Source organism: Sapajus apella, unplaced genomic scaffold, assembly GCF_009761245.1.
Source record: "Sapajus apella isolate SASKATOON/1434 unplaced genomic scaffold, GSC_monkey_1.0 scaffold207, whole genome shotgun sequence".
In the NCBI taxonomy this organism is placed as follows: domain Eukaryota; kingdom Metazoa; phylum Chordata; class Mammalia; order Primates; family Cebidae; genus Sapajus; species Sapajus apella.
Genome location: NW_022437147.1, coordinates 164,598 through 171,443, shown reverse-complemented (window position 1 = coordinate 171,443; position 6,846 = coordinate 164,598). Strand labels below are relative to the sequence as shown.

Below are 6,846 nucleotides of genomic sequence, written 5' to 3'. Positions count from 1 at the left end.
TTTTTTTTTTTTTTTTTGAGATGGAGTTTCGCTCTTGTTACCCAGGCTGGAGTGCAATGGTGCGATCTCAGCTCACCGCAACCTCCGCCTCCTGGGTTCAGGCAATTCTCCTGCCTCAGCCTCCTGAGTAGCTGGGATTACAGGCACGCACCACCATGCCCAGCTAATGTTTTGTATTTTTAGTAGAGACAGGGTTTCACCGTTGACCAGGAAGGTCTCGATCTCTTGACCTCGTGATCCACCCGCCTCGGCCTCCCAAAGTGCTGGGATTACAGGCTTGAGCCACCGCGCCCGGCCTAATTTTTGTATTTTTAGTAGAAATGGGGGTTTTCCCATGTTGGCCAGGCATGTCTCAAACTGCTGACCTCAGATGATCTACCTGCCTCAGCCTCCCAAGTGCTGAGATTACAGGCATGAAGCCCCTCACCTGGCCACATTTTACATTCTTGTGAAACTTTATTTAGTGCCCAGTAAATCTGCATTTTGCATAAGGTAAGGTGAATGTTCGAAGACAAAAACGGGAGTAAAGGAAGAATCAATTATGCATAATCTCTGGGTAGGTGCACGAATGATTGATCTTGTCTTGTCTTTGTTCTGTACCAGGGAAGATAAGCTTGTAATTGACATTGTCAGTGTGGAATGGAATAGACTTGAGTTTTAAGAGCTAAACTTAGATTGTAGACATAAAGTTACAGTTGGCATGTCCTTGTTTATGGGAGGGCAGCAAAAAGTTTACTTACCCGTGGGGGCAGTCCTTCCTGGATGCCTGAGGCCTTCTACCTTTTCGTGGGGATCTGGATGATGCTAGTAACAGCTCTTCATTTGAAAGAAGGGTTACATGACTCAGCCTCCAGGCTTCATCTTTTTTTTTTGCATAAGGAGTTTGGGGGTCCTGAGATTTTTTTTTATTTTCCTTTACACTTGGTTGTTTGTGATAAGTAATGGCAAAGCCTGGTTAAAGCAGATTCAGTCAAAACAATTTTAGTCATGATTTAAATTACCAAGTAGGAAAAATCTAGAAGATTCTAGAAATTGCGTGTCAGTTTCAAATCCTACTGTGCTAGGTCAAATGGAAGTGAGGAATATTGATAAAGTAGGAGGCAGTTTGGTATTTCCAGAAATTAAATGTAGACCAATTCATTCCATTTCATTTATGTATATATTTCTTGGTTTTGGAAGTTACATCCTGTGATTTTTAAAACTTTTTCTCCCCCAGATTCTGGCTATATTGGAGATTGGTTGCTTTCTAAAAACGAAGGAGAAGCTGATGAAGAGATGGTGGATTCGCATTGAGTTTTGACTGGCGGAATAAAAGGTAATCATTGATGGTTTCAGAATATATTTGCAGCACTATGCGGAGTTCAGCTGCAGTAGCAGCAAAGAAAGAAACAGAGTTTTAGACATTTTCTCTTTTAATAACAACTGATACCATTCTCATTTCATTGTGTGAGATGGATTTTTTTTTTAAATAAAACTTAAAATGTTCTTCTTAAAAATAAGCTTTTCCAGGTAGGTGTTCCTGAGATTAAGGTGTTGCTGTCAAAGCAGTTGGCTCCTTTTCTTGGACCACATTCCTGGGCCTGATTCCCAGCTTGCTCTGTGTGACACCCTCACATTTATAGGGAATATGAAAGAATTTCCAAGATAAAGGTTACAGGAAGACTGCTAAAGTGTAGGGACTCATTTTAATCACAGGTTCCTTGCTTGTTCATTCTGAAAGTATCAGTTTATTTTTCCTTTCTACTTCAAGTTGCTCTGCTTAGTGATTGGATTTATAGTTAAAAATAAACCATATTTAAATTCATATTGATCTACTTTGTGAGGCAAATTGGTCCTAGGGCCAACAGGTGGAGGATGCAAAGAAACAGATTTGAATTCAGCATAAGGAGGATTTTTTGAGCATCCAACTGACTAATGAATGGGTTTCCTGGCCTGGAGGAAGCTCTCCATTGATGGAGATATTTGATTGTAAACCAAAACTAAAATTCTAAGCCAAGTGACTGAATGGAACTTCCTCTCGGCCACGGAACCCAGCAAAACCTGAAAAATTAGTTCAGATCATGATGGTAAGGTGAATGTTTGAAGAGAAAAAAGGGAGTAAAGAAGAAATCAGTCCAGGGTCAGATATGCCTCATTATACTCTCCTCCCTTTGGAGTTCAGGCACACAACTGACCAGCATTCGCTTTTCGAAAGAAGATATACACGTGGCCAACAGGCATGTACAAAAATGCTCAGCATCACTAATCATTAGAGAAATGCAAATCGAAACCACAATGAGCTGCCATCTCACAGAATGGCTATTATTAAAAAGTCAGAAACTAATAGATGCTTGTGAGGTTGTGGAGGAAAGGGAATGCTTATACACTGTTGGTGGGGGTGTAAATTAGTTCATTGTGGAAAGCAGTGTGGCAATTCCTTAAAGAACTTTAAACAGAATTACCATTTGACCCAGCAATTCCATTACTGGCTGTGTCCCCAAAAGTATATAAATTGTTCTGCCATAAAGGCACATGTACACGTATGTTCATCACAGCACCATTCACAGTAGCAAGACATGGAATCAACCTACATGCCTATCAGTGGCAGTAGAGTGGATAAAGAAAATGTGGTGCATATACACTATGGAATACTACACAAATACGACACAGACATAAGAAAGAACAGGATCACGTCCTTTGCAGCAACATGGATAGAGCTGGAGGCCATTATCCTTAGCAAACTAACACAGGAACAGAAACCAAACACTGCATGTTGTCACGTATAAGTGGAAGCTAAACAATGAGAATACCTGGGTGCTAGGAGGGAACAACACATACTGGGACCTACTCGAGAGTGGAAGCTGGAGGAGAGAGATCAGAAAAAATACCTATTGGGACCAATGCTTACGACCTGGATGATGAGATTATCTGTGCACCAAACCCCTGCGACACAGTTTCCCTACATAATAAACCCGCACATGTAATACCCCTGAACCTAAAATAAAAGTTAAAAAAAATAAAATAGAGATCCTAAGACTGACAGAACAAGGCTCTTTGTAGCAATAAAATACCAAATTCCAACCTGACTCTAGTATAGCATCATATGGCAGGTAACAGGCACTGAAAAGAAATCACAGTATTTTACCCCCAAATATATTTCTTTCTTTCTCTTTTTTTTTTTTTTTTTTTTGAGATGGAGTCTTGCTCTGTCACCCAGGCTGGAGTGCAGTGGTGAGATAGCTCACTATAACCTCAGCCTCCCAGGTTGAAATGATTCTCCTGTCTCAACTTCCCAAGTAGCTGGGATTACAGGCGCCTGCCACCATGCCTGGCTGATATTTTTAATTTTTAGTAGAGACAGGGTTTCACCATATTGGCCAGGCTGGTCTCCAACTCCTGACCTGGTGATCCACCCACCTTGGCCTCCCAAAGTGCTGGGATTATAGGCGTGAGCCATCACGCTCAGCCTATTTCTTTGCTATATTTTGAAACGGCCTTGTAAAGCTGTTTTTTTGTTTTGTTTTGTTTTTTGTTTTGTTTTGTTTTGTTTTTTTTCAGATAATTTACATTCTATAGAGAATCCCTTTCCCTTTTCAGGTCTTTTCCTGATACTGAAGAGATTGACTGAGAGTCTAACACCTTTTAAGGGTCTGAATAGGAAACATTTGCCATCTATTGCCTTTAGAGACAGCCACCTAAGAGACTTCATCTATATAATAAGAACCTTGATCTCCACAACCCCCATCTTAACCCAAACACTCCTTTCTATTTATTCCAGGTCTTTAGATAATAACTTAACTCTTTCAACCAATTTCCAGAGAGAAAACCTTTGAATCCACTTATGACCTGTCAGCCCCCACCCTCTAGTGGTCCCTCCTTTCTGGATCAAACCAATGTATACCTCACATGTGTTGATTGATGTCTTATGTCTCTGTAAAGTATATAAAACCAAGCTGTAACCCAGCCACCTTGGACACATGTTCTCAGGACCTCTTGAGACTGTGTCACAGGTCATGATCCATAACCCTGGCAAAATAAACTTCTAAATTGTTTGAGACCTGTCTCAGGTACTTTTTGGTTCATGCTTTACAACCTGTGTGTTTGTCTGACAAGGATGTTGCTGCAGAAGAGCCTCCTGAACTGGGGTTGGTCAAACTACATCTTCCTAGGTCTGTTTTAACCAAAAGGAATTCTTCTGTTTCTCTACTGATGGCCCAAAGGAAGCACGGTTTTTTTTTTTTTGGGTTTTTTTGTTTTGTTTTTTTTTTTTTGGCTTTCTGTTTTCATGCCTTAAAAAAATTATGCAAAGATGTTCAACTCAATTATTGCACTTGTGATTTCTGATGCTTTGGTCATGCTTTGGGGTGACTTTCATGAAATGCTTATTCTCAAGCATATTTCCTGACCAGCGTGCCCATATTCCTCGTGAGGTTAGAGGGGCTATTCAGAGTGAGGATGATTTTGTGATTTTGTGCTTTGGTGATGAAATGCAATGCAGAGGGGTTCTCTGGGGCACTGTGGAGCCCAGAGTGTATGGAGAGTGAGGGCCTGGCACAGGCTGTGTTTGCATCCCAGGGAACCTCTTAGTGCAGGTGAATCAGGGTAAATGACAATGAAAATCTACCTGAGGGAGAAGAAATGATCAAAGTTATGTGCGAAGCAAGTGTGTGTGTTGCTAGGTTGGGGGGGAGAAGATTGCTATAAGTTGATGATAATAAGCCTGTGTGAACCAAAAATAAGATTCTAAGCCCCGCAGCCATCTGAATGAACCCCTCCCCGCAGCCATCTGAATGAACCCCTCCCCGCAGCCATCTGAATGAACCCCTCCCCGCAGCCATCTGAATGAACCCCTCCTCTTGGCCATGGGCATTCCAAAATTAACCTGAATAACTAGGTCAGGCCATGATGGGAAGGGGGATCAGACATGCCTCATGATACCCTCCTCCTTTTTAGAATTCAGACCCAGCTGACCAGCATTAAGATCAACACAGACCTTAAGACTGACAGAACAGACTCTTTAAGTCTAATAAGAAACATGTACCATCAGTTTTCTGATCTGCATACCAAAACCCTGGTCTCCACAACTCCTTATCTTAACCAGACATTCCTTCCTATTGATTCTAAGTCTTCAGAATCATTCAACTGTTCAAATCATTCAACTCTTTCAGCCAATTTCCAATAAGAAAATCTTTGATTCCATCGATGACCTGGAAGCCCTCACCCCCACTCCCACCTTCCAGTTGTCCTACCTTTCCAAACCAAACCAATGTACATCTTACAGGTACTGATTGATGCCTTATGTTTTTCTAAAATCTGTAAAGCCAAGTTGTAGCCCAATCAGCTTAGGCACATAGTCTCAGGATCCCCTGAGGCTTTGTCATGGGCTGTTGGTCACTCATTTGACTCAGAATAAATCTCTTCCAATGTTTCAGAGTCTGACTCTTTTTATCAACACCTGACTTAGAATCTTAGCACCACCTTTGGACTCACCTACTCTGCTACCTTTGAGCCCTTCATTTCTGCCTCCCTTGGCCAATTCTTCCCGTGAATAGTCATCAAACATGAGGTGAAGCACAGTGTTTTTCGAGAATATCTGAATGTTCTATAACCATTCCTGGAGCTAACATACACTTGAACCTAGAAAGGCATATCTGAATTGTAACACAATCTTTATACTCCTCTTTCTTCACCAAGCCTGTCTAATTCCAGGAAGTGTTTCTCCTTCTTCCTTCTAATGCAACATCATTTTGTCCTTTGCATGTTTCATTGGTTTGGTTCCTTTTATTACTTACATGTGTAAAGGTTAGCTCCTCACTGATCACTAGACAATAAGCTCCAGGAGGGAAAGGATTTCTTACTGTTTTGGTTGCTATTGTATGCCGGGAACCTAGAGCAGTGTCTGGAACTTAGTAGGTGCTCAATAAACATTTATTTAATGAGATAACAAATGTGTCTCTCTGGCTAGACTGAAAGCTTCTTGGGGACAGAACGAGTCCCTTCGTCTGTGAATTCATCTCTGGACTGACACAGTAGCTGCCCCCTCCCCTGGCTATGGGACTGTGGCTGAGATACCTACACATGGGCTCCTCTCTTGAAAGGGCTGAGGAGGGGGCGTGGTATTCGAGCTGTGTTGATGACTAGAGGTTAAGATCTGCCAACCTGCTGCTTAAGGTGTAGAAGTCTCTTTCCAAGATGCATACAAATGAGATTTGGAAGAGGTGCAAAGCCTGAGTGTCCACACTAGAACCTTTTACTAGCTCAGATCACCAGCCCCTCCCAGGAAACTCTCTGATGGGCCGAGGGAGGGGAGACAGGATGGGTGTGTACTGGGTGTCACAACGGAGCCTTCCTTCAAGACAGGTCTGAGAGGAAGTGTGTGGTGAGTCACATGGAGGCAGAAGGTCTGTTCCTGATCAGGGTTAAGGTGGCCCTTTGGTCTCCCTTCCAAGCCTGTGTAAGGAGCCATGCATTTGTTGAAATAAACAAGTGAGACAAGGAAGCGCAGAGCCAGTGGGCCTTATTGCAGTGTGTCTAGTGTGGTTTGCAGCAAGGAGGAAGTCTGACTGGTGGGAGCATCCAGCCGAACTTGATACCATCTTTGAGTAGCTGCCCGGAGGGAATGTTTTACTTTTTGGCTTCTTTTCCAACGTGATCATAAGGAAAGAGGTAGGCATGCTTTCCCACAACTTCTGTGCTAAACTTCTTTGCCTAGAGAGGAAATTTTAGGTACAAGGACTTCAAGTTGCCGTCTTGTGAGCTGATACTTTTGAGACAGTCAAGAGGATGTTAATTTAATGAAACCGTGAACTTATGCTTCTTATCTCCTCCTCCTCCTCTTCCTCCTCCTCCTTCTCTCTGCCTCTCTCT

At 42.3% G+C, this 6,846-nt stretch overlaps 1 protein-coding gene across 4 annotated transcripts in view; it reads left to right on the top strand.

The window, feature by feature from the left end:
* SVIL (supervillin) overlaps positions 1-6,846 on the top strand; it is a 217,876-nt gene that overhangs the window by 46,461 nt on the left and 164,569 nt on the right. For 3 of the 4 annotated variants that reach the window (XM_032270273.1, XM_032270274.1, XM_032270275.1), the window contains exon 2: positions 1,217-1,315. The gene's annotated coding sequence lies outside the window, so the exon portion shown is untranslated. Of the gene's footprint in view, positions 1-1,216; positions 1,316-5,933; positions 6,646-6,846 lie in introns of those variants that run through there. The other variant, XM_032270276.1, reaches the window with a different exon arrangement.